This window comes from Calonectris borealis, chromosome Z (assembly GCF_964195595.1).
Source record: "Calonectris borealis chromosome Z, bCalBor7.hap1.2, whole genome shotgun sequence".
Lineage (NCBI taxonomy): Eukaryota > Metazoa > Chordata > Aves > Procellariiformes > Procellariidae > Calonectris > Calonectris borealis.
Genome location: NC_134352.1, coordinates 5,310,457 through 5,334,042, shown reverse-complemented (window position 1 = coordinate 5,334,042; position 23,586 = coordinate 5,310,457).

The window sequence follows — 23,586 nt, the reverse complement described above, 5'->3', positions numbered from 1 at the left end:
AGGGTCTGGCTCCAAGAAAGCAAAAGAAATAATGTGATGCCGTATGTGCCTACATGCTTGTTTTACAGAGGAAATTATCATAACAATGTAAAATGTTGGCCAGGGACAAGCTGTCATAATGGATAATGCAACTTCAACAATGTATCTCTGATTTGACAGATTGCTTTTGCAGGTCCTTTTTTTGTGTGTTTTTTTTTTCCCTCTCTGTTTCCTTTTTTTGTTTTGTTTTGTTTTGTTTTTTAATAGGGCTGAAGTAGTCAAATATATGTGAGAATTTATTAAAGGCAGAATTTTATTTTAATTAATGCTTCCTTAGGATTTCCGAATTATAAAATGCAACAGTACAGCCAACAGTTTACATTTACATAAAAAGTAAACCATCACACAGAAATAAAAGCAAGAAAAACACTTCTCATCTGAATACCTTCCTATTCCATGCTGCAAAATAAAACTAAGTAAATGCATAAAACAAAACATGATAGGAAGTGCAGATAAAGCTTTCAACCAGCTGAGCAATGAAGGGCAGCAACAGATTGGGAGGAGGGGATATAATTTGCAAAACTAGTGTATTAAAATTATTATGTGTCTTGACTAAATATGAAGCCTACAAGAACTCTCTCCATGCTTTTGTTACAAGCAATGCATGTGGTTCTAGATACACTCTTCCTCCCTTTTTGCTGCACTTTTCATACCTGAAGGAGTACCTGTAGTTTATGTTCAGTGAGGAGCTGAACTGACCTTGCCTGCGAAGTCTGTGGGGCAGAGGAGAGGCTGCAAATGCAGGTTTTACGTGTCAGGTAGCTGCTCCATCACCTCTCTGTGCTGAAATTGTTGTTTACGTTGCAGCTTTCTGTCATGCTCCCTCATGGCAAAAATGTGCTAATAATAGCTCACCTTTTTTATCTACCTGATGTTCTCCAGAAACTTGTTTGTTTTGCTGGGAAACTCCCTCTAATGTTGCAGCAGTTGCTTTCTGGCTGGTTTTCTTTCATCCTGATGATTCCCACATCTCTTGCTGGCAGCCTGATAGGGCTCCCCCCTGGGCAAGAGGTCCCTGAAATCAAAGAGATGGTGTTTATTCTTCTGTCTATAAAGAAGAAAAAAATTCTCATACACCTGAAGCATCTTATATCCCTCCTGAAGCATCTTCAGAGAATGCTTCCTTTTTAGCTTTGGTGCAAGAAGAGACATTGCGGGGGGGGGGGGAATTTACTTCTTTACCCACATTTGCAAACACATTTGTATCATCATACCTTTAGAAACAATCTTTGCTTTGTGGGTTTCCAGAAACATGTCAAAATAAACTGTTTTTTTCATTATGAGTAAGCCATATGGATTGCACAATACCATCAGAAAAATGTTTTGATTGCACATTGTGGTATCTCCCACTAGAAATAAATAAAGAATGAAGATTTGACTATTGGTCCTTCCACAGTTTCCCCCTAACCTATGAGTCTGTTTTTTCTTGCTGTGAAAGCAAGGTAACAGAGGAAGAAGACACATATTTCCTTTCCCCTTCCCAGGACAGCATCACAGAGTACCTTACAGGTCTCATTATTTAAAAAGACCCTCTTTCACCATGAGTAGAAAAAATCTCGTACCCTATTTCATGCTTTTAAGACTTTTTACAAGTCATTGGGTTGGCCCAAAAATTCACGCAGAGGCCTGATAACAAACACTGGGAATCATAGCTTGCAAATAAGTAATTTGACCACTCGACCATAAAAGTAGTTATATTCAAGCAGTCAAAGAAAATGAACTTTTTCTTGAATAAGGCCCTCTTATGAAAGCTTTGCTCTTGATACAAATATTCAGTCTTGCCTCCTTGTGGAGGCATTTGTTGGAGCTCTCAGTAAGAGCTTTTATCTTACAGAGGAAGTGCAACTACATTCCCAGTCCTGTGATCAGCATTTCATATTGCTTAGATAGAGTGGATTATTGCCAGCTTTTCTTTACTAGCTTTTCTGAATTACACTTTACTACATTTTCTCAAATGGTGACAGCAAGTGCCACAGGAGTACTAGATGGTGGACATCAATTTCTAGCACACCAACAGGTTCGCATAAACTGTTTTCTTGTTACTGAGGAGACAGCCTGAGAGAAAGAAATCCTTAGTTCAGGACTACAGCCCTGCCTGTGCCTGCCTGGACAGTATTTAAATACCCTCAGACTGGATTTTGGTACATACAGGGATGAAGATTTAGAGGCTCAGATAAAATCTGAGTTATTTGCTCTTTCTGAATGAGGAGCATTTAGCTAAAAATTGCTACAGAATAAAAACATAAAGGACTTCATTAAATACATCTTTTAGAGGTGTCTTTTTTTTTTTGTATCAAACAATTACATTAAATATTATATCTTGATTTAAAAGGCGTTATCTGAGTCATGCGGCATTTAGCACGTTTTTACTAACTTAATTCATTTCTGTCCTTTATCTCCTGGAATTTATTCCAGGTCCACAAGTAGAATGAACATTTTTCCCCACCAGAGTGTTTACTGAACTATATCATGAACAGCCACACATACTGTAGTTGTGAATGAATGAATTTCATTTTTCCATCCTCTCTTCTGTACTATTTTTGACAAGCAATTCATTATTTGATCTCAAACTTAGCCCCTGAATCTGCTATTTTGGTAGAATATCTGTCTTTTTTAAAGCAGGGAAAATAATTATCACAAATAACTTTGACATGTCATACTATTTGCACATTATTTGCAGATATGGAGATAATATAGGTTCTATTTTTAGAAACAAACAAAAAAAAATTTCACCTCTAGTTGGCCAGGCAGTTAAGAAAATATACAATCTGACTTGCCTTATGTAGTAAGGACAAATTCATTTTCTAGTTTACATATGTACAAGCAAGGCACTTTTTCCATACAGAAATAGCACCTGATATTTATACTGAAGATTTCCCTCTTTGGAGCAATTTGAATAGTACTTTTTGGAACAAACCAACATTTACAAATATACCGTGTAAAAGAAATAAAGGCCATTCCAGAGAAGGCATCTTATAAGGACACAGGAAGGATTGAGATCCAGCATACATGAATAACACATTCTCTCCTTGATTCAGAAGACAACTTTTCCCTTTCCAAATCTCCCTACTGTATTGGGTGTGAAAGTCAACTCTGCTTTTCCATGCATCTCTTTATGCTCCTAACTGTTCTCTATTGCCTATTTTAGTTGTATTATTTGGAATGCAGTTGAACACGACTTGTCCAATTATCCATAAAGAACCCTGTATATTTAAGGATCTCAAAAGCCTCATAAGGACAGTTCTTTAATGAAAAGTCTGGAACACAAAGCTTTTTCCATGACCAAGGGGAAGCAGTCATAGAAACGTATTTGGAAATCTTGCCTGGATTCATAAGTGGGGATTTAAGCATCAAAGAAATATGTATTGTTGTGACAAGATAAGGTGCCTTTTAATTGAAGACACCCATTTATTTACTCCAAACAATTACAAAATTACAAATTAATTATACTAATTACAAATTAATTACCTAATTACAAAATCACTTCAACTAGGAACTGCAAGATTCACAGTGGACAAGTGAGTGAAGAAGGAATATGTAGCTTTACTAGTGAGGGATATTCAGTAAGGCAAAAGTGGCTTTTAAGCACCAGAGACACTTTCAGGGATTTAGGTATAAATTTCAAGAAGAGACGAACATCTTTGAGCTTTCCTTTTTAGATGGGCATCCAAATTCCCTCTTCAAGGGAAAAAAAAAATCCTTTCTTTGAAAAGGATGATGTGCAGTCCCTTTAGAATATAATATACCATTTTCCCAAAGAGTAGGAAAAAATATTTCAGTTGAAGAGAGAACTCTGTGGCTTCTCCAACTAATATGTAACTGGCTTTAAAAAAGGGGGGTCCTTCACAGGGGAAAGGAGAGTTTCCCAGAATACAGCCTTATGCCTCCTTAGAGGTGGGATTTAAACCAAAATTTCTGTGCTGGAGTGCTCTAGTAAAAGAACTCTTCTTCTCTCTTTTGCACAGGATTGAACATCTACGGAGCGTCTCCATCAGATGAATCTCTGTAAGTAAAACAAGAAAAGAAATACTTATTCCTAACTCTTATTCAAGTGTAAGCATGAATTAAGTGTGTAATTAGCTCCTGGCCACAATATCACTGTATCAAGTGCAGAGCCAAGTCTAAACCAATTAGTCTTGTTATAAGGCAGCATACACTACCTGTAAAAGTGGAGTTAATATTGTTGCTTGCTATGCTTTTACCCCATGGAGATATGCTAGATCCCAGAGCTGGCTAAGGGATCACTACAACATTGCCCAACAAACACAAGCACATCTCCTTGTGAAACTAGACCAATAATCTAGCCCACTTTACTCAATTGAAATTACATTTTGTGGAAGAAACAAAGGAAAATATATCTAACAACTCTAGGCAGTCTGCAGTCAGCTATTTCAAAAAAGCTTAGAAAGTCCAAGTATGAACCACATCCCACTGATGTAACATACAAACAATTGATGTAGATCCTTTTGAAGAGAAGAAAGGAAATACACTGTGGCAGTTACAGAAGGATTTTCTTAAAATTGAAATAGTGTTCCCCATTTCATTGAGATAATTAAGCTAAAATTATCTTTAGGAAAGAAATATCCGTAATTGTGTTGAAAGCACTGTAAGAAGAGTTAATTCATTTCACCACGCAGACTCATTGAAACCAATACTCTAAGATGAAATAAGGTTGTACACAGCAAATAACAGGAAATCTTTCTAAATGAAGTTTTTCTGAATACTGGAGAATTATTAGCTCCTTGTTATCTCTGAAGTTCAAAATGTGCTAACCATTTTGCCACAGACAAGGAAAGTTCCACTATTTAGAAACCTTAAAGCCATAGACAGCAAATTCACTAATCACAGAATCGTATAACCATAGAATATCTCGAGTTTGAAGGGACCCATCAGGATCATTGAGTCCAACTCCCTGCTCCTCACAGGACTACGTAAAACTAAACCATATGACATCATCCAGACGCTCCTTGAACTCTGACAGGCTTGGTGCCATGACCACTTCCCTAGTGAAGTGAAGTGAAGGACCTTTTCCTAATGTCCAACCTGAACATCCCCTGACACAGCTTCATTCCATTTCCTCATGTCCCGGTCACCAAGGAGAGGAGATCAGCACCTCCCCCTCCGCTGCCCACCTTAAGGAAGGTGTAGGCTACGATGAGGTCACCCCTCAGCGATGAGGTCACCCCTCAGCCTTCTCTTCTGCAAGCTGAACAAACCAAGTGACCTCAGCCGCTCCTCATAAGACTTGCCCTTGAGGCCTTTCACCATCTTGGTCACCCTCCTCTGGTCACACTCTAATAGTTTGATGTCCTTCTTATACTGAGGTGCCCAAAACTGCACACAGAACTTGAGATGGGGCCGCACCAGTGCAGTGTAGAGTGGGAAAATCACCTCTCTCAATGGGCTAACTATGCTGTGCCTGATGCATCCCTAGACACGGTTGGCCCTTTTGGCTGCCAGGACACGCTGTTGACTCATGTTCAACCTGCCATTAACTCAAAGCCTCAGTTCTCTTTCCGCAGGGTGGCTCTCCAACCTCTCGTCCCCCAATTTGTACATGTAACCCGGATTACCCCATCCTGGGTAATCTAGCACTTGCCCTTGTTAAATTTCATACAGTTGGTGATTGCCCAGCTGTCTAGTCTATCCAATCTAATATTTGTACACATACTTATTCTAAAATGCTTTAATTTTCATTTCTAAATTTCACTTATATAGTAGGTAGTATAGCTATTTTGCCTCCAATAGTTTAAAAAAAAAACATTTTCAGCAGCAGTAAAAACCTTTCTTGTTACATGAATAAGTACAGTTTTAGTGATTTTCTTTTTCACTTCTGCTTCTCCAAAGCTGAGTCTCTTAAAAAAATTATATTCTCTTTCATGCTTTGACAGAAAGGTACTCTAACAGCGTGGAGCCAGCACCATCAAGTTCACCACCGACGGAGGAGCACTGGACGCCTCGGGACTGCAAGCAAAGTAACACAGGTCACTGCCAGCCGCAGCAGCAGCCAGCTCAGCGTGTGGCTAATACCACCCAGTGCTTGCCAGATGTGGTCACAGCCTCAGCGCTGAGAAAAGCATCAGTTGGTTTTGGTACAGCCTAACTTGGAAGGTGATTTATTTTGAGGTGACCACAGAGGCTGAGCTAGGTGGGATGTCACTGTGGCTTTTATTCATCACAGGGATGGAGTGAACAGGCTAGCGCGGCTGCAAAGATTTCACCAGCTTCCCATGTGTGATAAACAGGCAGAGGATCTGTGGGAATGTGTCATTTTATTTTAAAAAATCAGCTGAATATGTGTTTGGTTTTTTTATTTTAAATTTAAATTTAATCTGTAGTAGATAAATCTTACAAAGTTACATTTCTTAAACACTTTATTTACTTCCTGTGGAGAGTTCCTTTTCTGATGGATTTTATTGTTAAGACTTTTACAAATTAGTCTCTGTCAATGAGTTGCATCACAAGATGCAACTTACTGATACCAGAGATGGCTATAAGTCAAATGTTGAAGTCAATATAAGTTCCCAGAACAGGTGTCTATGGTACTATATAGATTAGATCTAATGGAATGTAAATAAGGACATCTAATACGTGTCCATACACCGAAATACTCTCAGTAAAAAGAATCTTTTCTTTCCAACCTATATGCAGCAACCAGTGTGAGCAGATATGTCTGCTGTCAACCCTGAAGACCAACAAATTTGTATTTCTGTTGTATTTCTGTACCCATGGTGACATCTAACACAGTCCACACCAAAGTTCAGAAAATGAGCAACCACTTAGATACAGTTATTCATCGACCTGGAATACGGTAGCTGGCCTATTTATATTTCCCAATTAATAAGAGTGAATTGTTGTAGCCTGTCCCTGAAAAACAGAGAAATGGGTTCTGGAAATGAGGTTTATATCTTGGTGCACCTGCCTGGCCAGATGCATCTTTTTAGAAAGCTTTCCCAGTCACTGGTGCTGGGTGACTTACTAACAGGGGCTACCGAGGGGATGACCCTCATACGGTGAATGTCAGTAGTCTAGGGTAAGCACCCATCTCTGCCCCACCTCTCATTTTTTTTCTTAATGCTTTTATTTATCCATGTGGATAAATAAAATTTATTATAAAATGGGTACAAAAGCATTTTTTCTTAATGTTTTTGTACACATTTTTATTTATCCAGGTGGATAGAAAGTAGAAAATCAGAAAGATCCTTATTTTTTCACAGCAACCTCCAATAAATACTAAATGAACAGTACCTCAACACTGGTAGAGCAATTCAAAAGATGTGAAATCAAAAACTAGTAGCTTCATGGAAATACCACAGTCAGCATCTCCTTAGTAAGCCTCGCACCATAATCTTTTTCACAGATGCCAGACTTCTCCCCATAACTGCAGAGCAGTCATCATGGATCCATAAGTCACCAGAGAGACCCTTGTGTACACAACCAAAGAGCCATTCTCTCTGACCGAAGGTATGAATGTCTCAGTTTTGCAGATTACATGCAGAATCATAGAATCATAGAATCATAGAATCATTAAGGTTGGAAAAGACCTCTAAGATCATCGAGTCCAACCATCAACCCAACACACCATGTCCACTACACCATGTCCCTTCTGCAAAATACTGGTTGTCAGATTCATAATATGTAGCTCTTATGCACTACTGAAAAGATTCAATCTGAAGCTGTTTTGCTGTTGAACAGCTTCCCAATCTCATCTTCCCCTAAAACACAACCAGTCTGCTTCAAGCCACCATGCATCAGTCTCCTTGCAGCACATCAGTTTACAGCTGCTGATCAGTATCTTCATGGATGACCTGTGATCCTATATTCTAACCCAAACTGCACTGAAGGCTAAGAGATTTCCAACTATTCTGCAGCAGCCTAAACTCTTAAGATGGAGAGATATAAAACATGGTTTCTTTTACTCCTGCTCTTGTAAAGGTAACCCTGCCTTTTGCTCCGCTGCTGTCATTGAATATTTCTTGAAAATGCCTACCATTGAGGACTTCTCAAGAGCAAAGCAAAGCACGCATGTACCTCAGAAACGCAACCATCTGGGAAAGTTCTGCAAAAGTAGGACACTTTCAAGTTAATTCAGAGGCTTTCAGAGTTTAGCAGACTACACTCATGAACTTTCTATGGCACATTACATGTCCAGACTCACGTAACACTGTGCACCATCTTAGTCTTAAGTCCTGTTGGGTCTACTTAAAAATAACTAGCTCCTGACCTGCTGAAATAAAAAGAAAAAGCTTTGAAAAACAGTGGGACAGTCTATACTTGAAAAACGTCTGTGCTAACGATCAGTCTGCAGAAGTCTTCCAGAAAATTACTCATGCATAAATTACAGAAAAAGCTGAAAGAAAAATTTTCAAAAACGCTTTGAAATTGAGATTTCAACAGAACAAAGAAAAATGTATGTAATCTAAAGCCTAACCATTTTACCTAACATTAGCCATTCCATATTAAGACACATTAACATTTTTAATTTTCTCCACCAGTTGAATAAACCATGTTTTTAAAGGCTCAATGTTAACACCTGATTAGTGTCACTCAGGATTTCCTCAATTTAACAGGGAATTCAATCAGTGCTAGTACAAACCAGGGAGTTAACTCTTTCTGCCACATATAATGAAGAGTCCTTGCACTTTGTAACTGTTCATTAAAGTCACAATAAGATAGATATCCTAATTTGTATCAGTTTATTTAGCTTTCTGTTTGTCCGTACCGTAGCTCTACCTGTAGCTAAAAACATTTTTTTTTTAAAGTTGATTTTTATGAAGCAGATCAGAAAGCAACTTACAGTCACAAAATAACAGCAATTGTTACTTGCAGAAGGATATTCCTTTTGGATCAATATTCTTTTTGTCTTTAAAATTATAGAGTAGAATTATTCATAATGACAGAATAATAACTATGCAACCTATTTAAAGAGAGCTATATTTATCCCAGATATAGGGAAAAGAAACTAAGTATTTGGCAATATTAAAAACCACCCTGGTGGCCAGATGTGTTGCAAAAAATATTATTGCAAAATATATGCAGTAATTATAATATACTTATAGGCAACAATTTCTATTAAAACAAAATTTGTGACTTTTATAAAATATGTGCTGCTAATTATCTTAAATCTTTGAGAAATACTGTAATCTACTGCTTCACCAAAATAAACAGAATTTCACTTAAATAGTCATTCTGGCTGTAAAGGATACTATAACGTCATGGTTGAAATACTACATCAAATTTCTTTTTTCCAAGTATTTTAACCAATATAATGGTAGCCTCAAATGTGACCTTTATTTTTTCCATTTGTCGTGGTTTAACCTGGCAGGCAGCCAAATACCACGCAGCCGCTCACTCACTCCCCCCGCCCCCTAATGGGACGGGGAGAGAATCGGAAGGGTAAGAGTGAGAAAAACTCGTGGGTTGAGATAAAGACAGTTTAATAGAACAGAAAAGGGAGAATAATGATAATAAATAATGATAGAATATACAAAATGAGTGATGCACAATGCAATTGCTCACCACCCGCGCTGACCGATAACCAAGTAGCGATCGGTACTTCCTGGATCACGCCTACCCTTCATATACTGAGCATGACGTCACATGGTATGGAATACCCCATTGGCCAGCTGGGCTGGCTGTCCTGATTATGTTCCCTCCCATCTTGTGTACCTAGCTCAGTCAGTAGGCACGGGAGCTGTCCTTGGACTAGGAGGGCACTTAGCAACAACGGAAAACATCGGAGTGTTATCAACATTCTCCTCATACTAAATCCAAAACACAGCACTAGGAAGAAATTTAACCCTATCCCAGCCGAAACCAGGACAGTATCCACCCCTTATTCCATACCATTTACGTTATGCTTAGGTCTCACATTTTTCGATACCTTTCAATTAATCACCACTATTTTTTTATATATATACATATATAATACATATACATACATATATACATATAATACATATACATACATATATACACATAAATATATATAAATGTCCATTGAGTTCTTTTAGTCCACAACTTTGGGCTCCATCTGTCATAACAGTCTTTCAGGGCCAGAAGGATGGTGTGTGGTGTTGGGCCGTTGCATCCTGAAGCCAGTTCTCATTTCGGTACTGCTGCACTCGTTCAGTTCTATCATCGTTGCACTTTGCTCGGTTTCATCGGAGTTAGTTCATTCTTCATTAATCTGGGTGATTTTCACTGCTACACCATTGATAGCAACCATAGAAATAATGATATACAATATCATATAACAATTGACATCATAAAATTCAGTTCATTGGCTATTTTCACCCAAAATCAAATCCCCTTGAGGTACACACCGGACTTGCCCATCCTTTCGCATCACCCACCAAGTGCACCCAGGTCCTTGAGCAAAAGCAATCCCATGGATGGGTTTTCCCTTGCCAGAGGCAGGAGTAACCCAGACTGTCTTCCCCAGCATATTTCTTATGTGCACGACAGGGACTTTATCTCCATCTACAGTACGTAAGAGTCTTGATTGGGCAGAGCCAGCTCGATTAACAGACCCCCTAGTGTTGACTAACCAGGTGGCTTTTGCTAAATGTGTGTCCCAATGCTTGAATGTCCCACCACCCATTGCCCTCAGTGTTGTCTTTAGCAGCCCGTTGTATCGTTCGATTTTCCCGGAGGCTGGTGCATGGTAGGGGATGTGATAGACCCACTCAATGCCGTGCTCTTTGGCCCAGGTGTCTATGAGGGTGTTTCAGAAATGAGTCCCGTTGTCTGACTCAATTCTTTCTGGGGTGCCATGTCGCCATAGGACTTGCTTTTCAAGGCCCAGGATGGTGTTCCGGGCAGTGGCATGAGGCACAGGGTATGTTTCTAGCCAGCCGGTGGTTGCTTCCACCATGGTGAGCACATAGCGTTTGCCGTGCCGGGTTTGTGGGAGTGTGATATAATCAATCTGCCAGGCCTCCCCATATTTGTATTTCAACCATCGTCCTCCATACCAAAGAGGCTTTACTCGCTTGGCTTGTTTGATTGCAGCGCACGTTTCACATTCATGGATAACCTGTGCAATAGCGTCCATGGTTAAGTCCACCCCTCGATCACGAGCCCATCTATATGTTGCATCTCTTCCTTGATGGCCTGAGGCATCATGGGCCCACCGAGCTATAAATAATTCACCCTTATGTTGCCAGTCCAGATCCACCTGAGCCACTTCGATCTTAGCAGCCTGGTCCACCTGCTGGTTGTTTTGATGTTCTTCAGTGGCCCGACTCTTGGGTACGTGAGCATCTACGTGACGTACTTTTACAGTCAGGTTCTCTACCCGGGCAGCAATATCTTGCCACAATGCGGCAGCCCAGATGGGTTTACCTCTGCGCTGCCAGTTGTTCTGCTTCCACTGCTGCAACCAACCCCACAGGGCATTTGCCACCATCCATGAGTCAGTATAGAGATAAAGCACTGGCCATTTTTCTCGTTCAGCAATGTCCAAGGCCAGCTGGATGGCTTTCACCTCTGCAAACTGGCTCGATTCACCTTCTCCTTCAGCAGTTTCTGCAACTTGGCGTATAGGACTCCATACAGCAGCTTTCCACCTCCGATGCTTTCCCACAAGGCGACAGGACCCATCCGTGAACAGGGCATATTGCTTCTCGTTTTCTGGTAGTTTATTATACAGTGGGGCTTCTTCAGCACGTATCACCTCCTCCTCTGTGGATATGCCAAAATCTTTGCCTTCTGGCCAGTTCGTGATCACCTCCAAGATTCCTGGGCGACTGGGGTTTCCTATTCGGGCCCATTGTGTGATCAGTGCGACCCACTTACTCCACGTAGCATCGGTTGCATGATGTGTGGAGGGGACCCTCCCTTTGAACATCCAGCCCAGCACCGGCAGTCGGGGTGCCAGGAGGAGCTGTGCTTCAGTACCAACCACTTCCGAAGCAGCTCGAATCCCTTCATATGCTGCCAATATCTCCTTCTCAGTTGGAGTGTAGTGGGCCTCGGATCCTCTGTATCCCCGACTCCAGAACCCTAAGGGTCGACCTCGAGTCTCCCCTGGTGCTTTCTGCCGGAGGCTCCAGGTAGGGCCATTCTCCCTGGCTGCGGTATAGAGCACATTCTTTACATCTTGTCCTGCCCGGACTGGCCCAAGTGCTACTGCATGAACTATCTCCTGTTTAATTTGTTCAAAGGCTTGTCGTTGCTCAGGGCCCCATCTGAAGTCGTTCTTCTTCCTGGTCACTTAATAGAGGGGGCTTACGATCTGACTGTAATTTGGAATATGCATTCTCCAAAAACCCACAACGCCTAAGAAAGCTTGTGTTTCCCTTTTGCTAGTTGGTGGGGACATGGCTGTTATTTTGTTGATCACATCCATTGGGATCTGACGACGTCCATCTTGCCATTTTATTCCTAAAAACTGGATCTCCTGTGCAGGTCCCTTGACCTTACTTTGTTTTATGGCAAAACCGGCTTTCAGAAGGATTTGAATTATTCTCTCCCCTTTCTCAAAAACTTCTTCTGCTGTGTTGCCCCACACGATGATGTCATCAATGTATTGCAGGTGTTCCGGAGCCTCACCCTGTTCCAGTGCGGTGTGGATCAGTCCATGGCAAATGGTAGGGCTGTGTTTCCACCCCTGGGGCAGTCGGTTCCAGGTGTACTGGACGCCCCTCCAAGTGAAAGCAAACTGTGGCCTGCACTCTGCCGCCAAAGGGATGGAGAAGAAGGCATTAGCAATGTCAATTGTGGCGTACCACTTGGCTGCCTTTGACTCCAGTTCGTATTGAAGTTCTAGCATGTCCGGCACGGCAGCACTCAGTGGCAGCGTGACTTCGTTCAGGCCACGGTAGTCTACTGTTAGTCTCCACTCTCCATTAGACTTTCGCACTGGCCATATGGGACTGTTGAAGGGTGAACGAGTCTTGCTGATCACTCCTTGGCTCTCCAGTCGACGAATCAGCTCATGGATGGGGATCAGGGAATCTCAGTTGGTGCGGTATTGTCGCCGGTGCACTGTTGTGGTAGCGATTGGTACCTGTTGTTCTTCAACCCTCAACAACCCCACAACAGAAGGGTCCTCTGAGAGACCGGGCAAGGTGGACAGCTGTTTAATTTCCTCCGTCTCCAGGGCAGCTATACCAAAAGCCCACCGATACCCTTTTGGGTCCTTAAAATACCCTCTCCTGAGGTAGTCTATGCCAAGGATGCACGGAGCCTCTGGGCCAGTCACAATGGGGTGCTTCTGCCACTCGTTCCCGGTTAGGCTCACTTCGGCCTCCAACACAGTTAACTCTTGGGATCCCCCTGTCACTCCAGAAATACAGATGGGTTCTGCCCCTTTATAGCTTGATGGCATTAGGGTGCACTGTGCACCAGTGTCTACGAGAGCCTTATACTCCTGTGGGTCTGATGTGCCAGGCCATCGAATCCACACAGTCCAGTAAACCCGGTTGTCCCTTTCCTCCACCTGGCCGGAGGCAGGGCCCCTCTAGTTCTGGTCATAGTATCCGCTTCTCACTTCTTGCAAACGTGAGTCAAGAATTCCTTCATTACAATCCAAAGTAAGATCAGCCCTTCTACTCTGTCTGGGGAACTGTTCACTGGAAACTGGACCGTCATGAGACAGGGTTTTCCTGAAAACTGGAGCAGCATTTTTCCTGGGAGAACCCCCTTGTGTCATTGTTTTTCCTTGCAACTCACGTACACGTGCCTCTAGGATGAAGGTAGGTTTTCCATCCCACTGCCTCATGTCCTCTCCGTGGTCACGCAGGTAAAACCACAGGGTGCCCCGTGGTGTGTACTTTCGATATCCTCTCTCTTGAGGAGAAAAACGCTGACTCCTAATGGCTGAGATACTGGTCTGTACAGGTGGAGAATAGGACCTATTGTCTTTGAGTTGCTGGACCTCTCGGGACAGTTTCTCTACAGCCGAGACAAGGGAGGAGGAGATAGTTTCTTCAAAATCCCGAAGTCTGCTAACCACCTCATCCACCGTTGGTGCTTCTTCCTCTTTCCAGCACAGTACTGCCAACGAACTGGCGTACGATGCTGATGCGCTCCGTACCAACTTCCGCCACATGGGTCGCGTGCACTGGACGTCATCTGGATCTTTGGGCGTTTGGTTGTCGTTCAGGTCACTATAAACCACCTCCAGCACGCCTAATTCTCTCAGGTACTGGATACCTCTCTCCATAGTGGTCCATTTGCCTAGGCGATATATAACATCTTCCTTGAAGGGATACCTTTCCTTCACGCCTGACAGCAGTCGCCTCCAGAGGCTGAGGGCCTGTGTCCCTTTTCCAATTGCTTTGTCAATGCCTCCTTCCCTAGCAAGGGATCCCAGCTGTTTGGCTTCCTTCCCCTCCAATTCCAGGCTACTGGCCCCATTATCCCAGCATCGGAGCAGCCAGGTAACAATATGCTCGCCTGGACGACGGCTAAAATCTTTCCACATATCTCGCAGCTCACTCAGGGATAGGGATCGGGTGGTTTCCGTCTCGTTTATGAGTTCTTCCTCTTCCTCCTCCCCTCCTTGTGATGCCCCTGCTCTTTCATCATCTCTTTCTAAACGACCTGATCTCCGCTTCCAAGATTTTCTCTTCTGTACAGGGGCAACGGATACCAGCAAGGGTTGGTCCTCTGGTTCAGCTGTAGTGCCTGTTGCTGGGGTTTGGGTAGCTGCAGTGCTTGTCATGGGGGTTGGAGTAACTGTAGTGCCTGTTGCCGGAGCTTGAGTGGCTGCAGTGCCTGTCGCAGGGGTTGGAGAAGCTACGGTGACTGTTGCCGGGGTTTGAGTAGCCACAGGGGTTGTCATGGGGGTTGGAGTAGCCGCAGTGCCTGTCGTGGGGTTTTGAGTAGCCACCGTGTCTGTAGCCGCCCCCGAGACTCGCCGCTCCGCCCGCCCCGATGAGGCACCGCTGCTTGCCCTCCCTCTTTTCTTGTTCCTGAGGGTTGATCTCTGGACAGTATTCCTGAATAGTTGTTTAACCCTGAACAAGGCCTGAACCACATTCAGGAGACATAGTACCAATATGAACATGCTTGTTTGAGCATCCCAAGGATATTCAAAATTCTCAGGGAATATTGTGGACATCTTTGTGAAGAGGATAGAAGAAAAAGGAGTTTCTGACGATATGGAAGGGAAGATGAACAAGTGGGAGAGAGTGTCCCATCCCGTCTCCCCCTTAAATTCATTCTCTGAGGAGAAACAAGTGCAATTACCAATAATCTCTAAGAGGTGGTTCCCGAGGTACAGAAATGACGGCAGTGCCGAGTACAGATACCAGATTAGACTTACGACCAATGATTTTATCACCTCATAAAACAGCAACAAAATGATAATCTTGGCCCAGTTCCGAATAATGATAAACAGCACAAAAGGGAACATATACTGCAAGCAAGGTATTACATGACCCAACATTGAGAGCCAGTCCCACAACTTTGACAGCCAATACATCAACATTGTGACCAATCAATATAATGGATGCTTATAACAATTTTGCCTTAACAGACTTTGGTCAGATCTATCGTTATCTCAACCCTTCGTGCCCCACGTTGGGCGCCAAAAAGGACTGTCGTGGTTTAACCTGGCAGGCAGCCAAATACCACGCAGCCGCTCACTCACTCCCCCCGCCCCCTAATGGGACGGGGAGAGAATCGGAAGGGTAAGAGTGAGAAAAACTCGTGGGTTGAGATAAAGACAGTTTAATAGAACAGAAAAGGGAGAATAATGATAATAAATAATGATAGAATATACAAAATGAGTGATGCACAATGCAATTGCTCACCACCCGCGCTGACCGATAACCAAGTAGCGATCGGTACTTCCTGGATCACGCCTACCCTTCATATACTGAGCATGACGTCACATGGTATGGAATACCCCATTGGCCAGCTGGGCTGGCTGTCCTGATTATGTTCCCTCCCACCTTGTGTACCTAGCTCAGTCAGTAGGCACGGGAGCTGTCCTTGGACTAGGAGGGCACTTAGCAACAACGGAAAACATCAGTGTGTTATCAACATTCTCCTCATACTAAATCCAAAACACAGCACTAGGAAGAAATTTAACCCTATCCCAGCCGAAACCAGGACACATTTTTATGTATATAGTTCCATACATACTTAGCTCAAACATAAGGAAGCATCTATCCAGTCTAAAACAAATTTTTAAATGGAGAGTCAGTGATAAAACTGCTATATCTTGTGCCAAAACTCAGTTAAGTAAACGAACACTCTCAAGCCTAATTCTCAGCCTTTACTGGATATATTGGTTACCAACACAGGTGAGCTAGAGACGTCAAGATTGGAGGCAGCCTGGGCTGCAGTGATCAAGCACTGGTGGAGTCTGCAGTCCTGAGGGATATGGGGCAAGCAAAGAGTAAAGTCAAGATCCTGAATTTTAGGAAAGCAAAATTCCAGCTGTTAGTCAATAGGACCCCCTGGGAAACTGCCCTCAGGGACAAGAGAGCAGAACAGAGCTGGCAGAACTTTAAGGATGCCTTCCATAGAGCACAAGAGCTGTCAATCCCCAGGTGTAAGAAATCAGGCAAGGAAGGCAAGAGACCAGCATGGCTGAGTCCAGACCTGCTGGTCAAACTAAAGGGCAAGAAGGAAATGCACAGGCAGTGGAAGCAGGGACAGATATCCTGGGAAGAGTATAGGGACGCTGCCCAGTTGTATAGGGATGGGGTCAGGAAGGCCAAGGCGCAGCTGGAGCTGAACTTGGCAAGGGATGCAAAGAGTAATAAGAAGGGCTTCTATAGGTATGTCAGCCACAAAAAGAAGGTCAAAGAAAGTGTGCCCCCCACAATGAACACGGCTGGCAAACTAGTAACAATGGACAAGGAGAAGGCTGAGGTACTCAACAACTTTTTTGCCTCGGTCTTCACTGGTAACTTTCTCTTCGCACACCTCTTGAGTGGATGGATCTTGAGGCAGGGACTGGGGAAGCAAAGACTCTCCCACTATAAGAGAAGATCAGGTTCGAGACCACCTGAGGAACCTCAACATGCATAATTCTATGGGACCTGATAAGATACATCCAAGAATCCTGAGAGAATTGGCTGATGTAGTTGCCAATCCATTCTCCATGACATTTGAAAATTCATGGCAGTCAGGTGAAGACCCTGGTGACTGGAAAAAGGGAAACATTGCACTCATTTTTAAAAAGGGTAGAAAGGAGGACCCTGGAAACTACCGACCTGTCAGCCTCACCTCTGTGCCTGGGAAGATCATGGAACAGATCCTCCTAGAAGCTATGCTGAGGCACATGGAAGACAGGGAGGTGATTCGAGACAGCCATCATGGCTTCACCAAGGGCAAGCCTTGCCCAACCTTGCCCTATGATGGAGTGACTACATCAGTGGACGAGGGAAGAGCTATGGATATCATCTATCTGGAATTCTGTAAGGCCTTTGACATGGTCCCCCACAACATCCTTCTTTCTAGATTGTCAGGGGTTGGACTAGATGACCTTTAAAGGTCCCTTCCAACCCAAACTATTCTATGATTCTATGAAAAGTTAATTAAAAGTTGACTTGATATTTTTGGTCTTCCCTCAACCATTCCTTCCAATAAGTAGTTGTGCTGTGAGATAAAGGTATTTTGCTGGAATTTACTTATAGAATTATGAAATTAACTTATAGTTCTCATAGCTACCTATTAAATAGTGCATGATTATGAATTCCTAGGATATATTGCATTTACCAATGAGAATAACTATATGTAGGTTATCAGAGTGAGTTAACATGCAACTATTGGAACGTTAGAAAGAAATGGTTTAGCATCATATATTATTCATATTGCAGAGGTCTAGCAGCTCAAACTCTGTCCCACAAAGCCATTATTATACCAAAAAAAAAAAAAAAAAAGATTTCCCTGCATTATACTATGACATTTAATGATGGCTTGCCAACCAGCTGGATGTGGGCTTAATAGAACAAGGTTCAGCAGTCAGGAAGTTCTAGTGGTTATTAAAATTGACGTCCTTAGGCCACTAAATTTCAGTGCCACAAAAGATGGTAAAAGCTAGTGAAATTACTCTGTCGACAAAAAACATAATTTCTAAATTGAGTCATTATACTAGTAAGACAAAATAGCTCCTAAAAAGTTAATTTAAATGTTCAGGTTTAACTACTCCCTTAAGTCTTTGCTTAAGGTAAAAATGAAATAATAAAGAAATCCACAGGAATGTGTTTTAAGATACTTTGTTGAAAGCAGGGAAGGTGGTCAATGGGATCACCTGAAGAGAAAGCTTAACTTCTGTCTTTGTAGGGTTTTTTGTTTTTATAAACTGCTGCACAAATTACAAAATTTCTATTTATTTTTTTTTTCCTAATTTCAGTATGTCTCTTACTGTACACATTCCTATGGCTCTTATAATGTAGGTTTCATATCCACTGTTAAGTGAGTTTCTATTCTGTTATAATAGCAATAATACCATAATGTATTTTGAAATGCAGTATGTATACTTTTGACAGTGGATATATTTGCACTATCAACTACAACAGTCTTTATATTGAATCAAAATATGTTAAAATAGGATGTATGCTACAAAATTGTTTGATGATTTTTTTTTTTTGTGATAGTTAGCTTAGTATAAGGTATCATCTTTCACCACATTTTCTTTCCCAAATTTATACACTGCCAACATTCAAATGTCAGTGGTTTTATAAAAGAATAAATGTTACTCTTATAGTCTAGATGTAGCCAGTGTTTCTAGTTTGTTCTCCACAGGAAATATTGGAAATTAAAATAGATCATAGAAGAAAAGCTTAATGTTGCAAAGTACCCAAATAACTTATACTGAAAAACATAAGAATTTGCCAAACAAGCCTGAAAAAAATTCTGAAATAGAGATGTGATGTATAGTCCACTGTGTATTTTGGCCATGTGCCTGGCAGCAGAAATGTATGAAGATAGTTCTGTCGTGTTGTCTGCAGCAAAAAATTGAATCATACTTCTGTTTTCCTGTAAGTCAACAGGACAGGAGGCAGTTTACAATACACATTTTGTTACAGACATACCCAGCCATTTGCTATTTGAACTTACATGGTGAACCTGCATCATGTTGCTGTTTCACACAAGTTATTTTACCTACTGCTCAATCTGAAAGAGAATCAGTAGAATACAGTAACCTCTGAAAACAGGACTGCATTTTGTAGACATAGTCAAGGCTAACAAATACTGTGGAGTTCCCATAGTTCAGGAGTTTATTATCAGTTTATAAACAATGAAAGTCTCACATTATTTAAATAAATGGACTGCTTAAGAACATTCAGATCAGTCAAGTGAATCAATCGAATATAAATCATACTACGTTACTTCTTCAGAGACACCTTTCTGTGAACTGTACTAAAATTTTTTTGGAAACCTGTATAATAACATGGATCTAATTAAAAAGGATTTTATTTGAGGCTATTTTTTTTTCAGAATGGATTAATGGTTAATATTTCATATGTGTCAGTTTTCATAGACAAAGCTCCAGATTCCAACCAGAAGGAAACTAAAATAAGACTTTGACAAACTTTAAGCACCTGTCTCTAAAATTGCACTCCAAAAACATAATTTCGGCTGCCATCAGAACAGAATTCACCTAGGTAAATCCAGCTTTGGCATGAAAATGCTTGGCTGGAAAATGTTTAACCTGCCATATTCATTTGTTGGATTTTGTTTTGTTTGTAGACGTCCAGAAGTCCCTGTCCTGCACCCAGTTTGCTTCTTCCTAAGCCTTTTGAAATACTCTGTTCATGGGGTAGAGCAACACAGAGGGGACACTATTCAAAATGTAACTAAAATGTATGGGATCATTAAGTACTGATAGTGCTGGGATCCTTGAAGAAGAGTTTCTTCCTAAAATACACTGTGACCACGAGACTGGGCCCATATACATATGATGACCCAATCCCAGACTGGAAATGGATGTTTATATTTCTCCTCAAGGTTTGAGTGTTCAAATTCACATTTCCACCACCTGGAAGAGTAACTAACCCACCATCCTGTAGTTTTGGCCAGCTGGATCACCTCCAGCCTTGATGGTCTGCCCTTCTCTGCAGAAAGAGAGATCCAGTGGATAATCTCAAGACGGGTGAGAGATTATCTCTGTAGATATGTGTTTTGGAAATTTGTCCTAAAAAAGGCCATCAGAAAAATTTCATACTCTCTCAACCATAGGACTGTAGACTTTATGGCAAAAATGTAGCTCTGATCTGACTTACTCTGAGATCATTCACTTTAGTTAAGCCATTCAAAATTAATTATGCCATTTCCACAGCAACCATGCCCTGAAGTGACTGTTTAAATTTGTCCACCCTCAGGATGGACACTAAGGTCACATTCAAGCATGATCATACCTTGATTTTCTAACTTGTCTTTAATTGTTTAAAATACACCACATATATTCTTAGACACCCTCCTGATTAATTCTCTTAAAATGAAATCCACTTGATGAGTGTCAGATGACAACAATAGTACATAATCTATAAAATAAAAATCATATGAATAAAAATGTTTTTATTTCAAATTCTTAAAGCAGAAGAAACCATCTATTCTAAGAAAAAAATAAAAATCGTACTTTTGAGGTGGAATATCTAAAATAATTTGCACTGTCCAAAACAAAGACCATTTTTCAGGCTGTTCAGAAAGTGAGTTAAAAAATGGATTGAAGGCAGTTGAAATGCCTGGAAAACACTGTACAGACCTTAGACAAGGTTTTGAAGCAGAGTGCTGGATGAAAAAAAAAAACAGCAGCTGTGAACAACAACAAAAATTTAATTTTTTTACAGTGCTAAACAACATTTGCTTGGCTGTCTTCTGGTGCTACAAAGGAGCTGACCACTCTGTGAATAAAATCAGCACTAACAAAGTCTTTAGAAGGAATTTCTGTCGTTCTTCCTTTCTTTCATTTCTTTTCAAGAAAAGCTGACTGTAGAGCTTAGATGAATAGCGTTAAATCCCAAAATACAATATTGTTTCAATGTCCCTGTTAATTCAGCTGAGAAAGGCATTCAACACAGAAATATGTTCAACTTAATTTTTTTATAGATCTTTACATTACTTGAAAGGCTTTTTTTTTTTTTTCCAAAGCACTGCACATCTCTTTGTAAATGTAAATTGAGACAGTAGTTGTATACACCAAAGTTTCTTTGGGATTTTCATAGATTTTTTTTTTTTTAAGTCTGAAGTGATTATATAGAATAAGAGTATTTAAGGTCATGTGGTATAAGTGAGTTGTTGAAAAATATTAGTTACAAATATTCCATCAAACTCTGGTGATCTTGATTTTGTCTTTACCTACTCCTCTGAATTCTTTTGTGGAGAAAAAAGTCAGCTTTTTTAGAAAATATCTGGATAAATTTCTTTCACAATTTTCTATTAAAAAAAGATATTATCAATGAACTGAACTATTTTACTTATTAAATGTCTGTGAAGGAAATGTTTCTTCATAAATTGAATATGCTGTAGCTTTTCCTTTGTCAGACAACTTCAAATAATGAACAGAACAAATTCAAGTCAACTACAGCCTGGAAAGAATACATGTGAATCTTTTCATATATAACTCACATTTTAGCTTTTATAACAAAGAAGAGGATATCAAACCCATTTAATCAGTTACAGCAATTTTACACTTTTGCACTTTCACTGGAAATAGTTTTATTCTTGATTCTCCTTATTCTTCTTATATTCTCTGATGTAGTTTTAGGAGAGGAGAAACCATTAATAATACGGGATAGCCAAAGACAAGTGAAGTTCACTGGATTTTGGTATATGTAATTTACAAATATGGCCTTAATAGTTATATTTAGACCTCTTGCATTTTGTTTTACCAACTCAATTCATGAATCACGTCCAGAAATGTATATTCCAGTAGGAGAAAGTATTATGTTTTGAAAGATAAGTAATGGGTAGTGAAACCAAATATTTGGAAAATGGTATTCTTTTTTCATTGCTTCTGCAAATATTTTTGCTTGTTAAATAAATACCTTCTGTGTTAATATTCTCTTTTTCTAAGCAAGTTTAACTATCCTGAGGTTAGGATAATTTGGATATTACATGTCCATTATGCAAGTTAGCCCAATTAAAGCCTAAGACACATTCTGAGTGTGAAATCAGAGAGGGTGAAGGGTTTGTAATTATACATATTAACAATTCAACTCCCAAAATGGCAAAATCCTCTAACATGAATTTTTGTAAGTCTGAATTTTCAGATTTAAATGGGAAAAAAGAAAGTCACATAATTTCCAATGAAAGTAGAAACAAATTAGGACACAGAGGGCACCAGAGAACAGCAATCTTACAAATATAAGAACAGTACTTTAGGATCTGCAATTATTCTCATTGCAATCCTCTTGATAGCTCTAGACAGCCGCATTCAAACATGCTCATTTTTCCTTATTGTTCACCTGATCATTTCCACGAACACTACAGCTGTAGCTGTTTGGGTTAGCAACATGGATTGCAGAGGGTATTTGATTTTCATTACTGCCAGCAGTTATCTCACATTCAAGTTTGCAGAGCAAATAGAGGGGACTACAAATTCATTTTTATGAACTTTCTGAATCAGTTGCTTAATATTCTCTTTCACTGAACTTCTGAGAGATAATTTTTTTAAATAATTGCAAACAGGATGGTGACAGACAAAGATCTATAGAAGCTATTTTATTTAAAAACTAGAAGATTGTGGGACATTTTTCAATAGCTTTGTGTTTTTACTTACAATACATGACAATAGCTATACATATAATGAGTTTTTTCCCAAAATTTAACCTGTAGAATGGACTTCAGACTGCTTCACTAACTTGAATAGAGTTTTTTTATGATAATTAGGTAATCTCACATGAATCAGACGAAAAAGAAGGAGGGAAGCATTGCACTGATATAACCCAAATCACCTCAAATTAATAGCAAGTAAAATAAATTAATTGTAATACCACATTATTGTAGCAATCGGTGAGGAACATTCAAGAAATAAATATACTGAATAACTGACCCAAAGATGAGAAAAAAACAATGATTTTTGAAAGATCATAGTGTAATCAAAGATGCCGTAGAGTATTTCATTCCGTAAACTCTTTAGCAGAAAGATTCATTTAAAGATTATCGTATTAAACTCTGAGAAGTTTGCCTACAGTTTGTGTGCAATCCAGAGAGGAAAAAGTCTGCAGACCATATTGATATGCTTCTTTACTCTTAAGAGGTAATGTATTTTTAAAGGTTTTTCAGTCATTAAGACCCTCAGTTAAGCTTGTTGGGAAAGTACGTCTCAATGGACCGAAGTGAGCAGCTTACAAGACATTTTCAGTGGTAGCCCATTGACCAAGCTTTCACACTAAGTGGGATTATCACCTAAGCCCAGATGTATTCTAGATGTATTCTCTGCTTTTCCTTCATTGATCTTAAATATAGTCTTCAAGAGACTGTCTGGACTGAAACTAGAAGAATATGCTATAACAAGCATCAACTTCTTATAGTAACAAAAAAAATGCAACACTGTGATTAAGGTCAAAAATATCTTTCCCAATTATACATTATTGGGCCCTATTAGGGAAACTTATTGCTCTAAAGAACAATAAA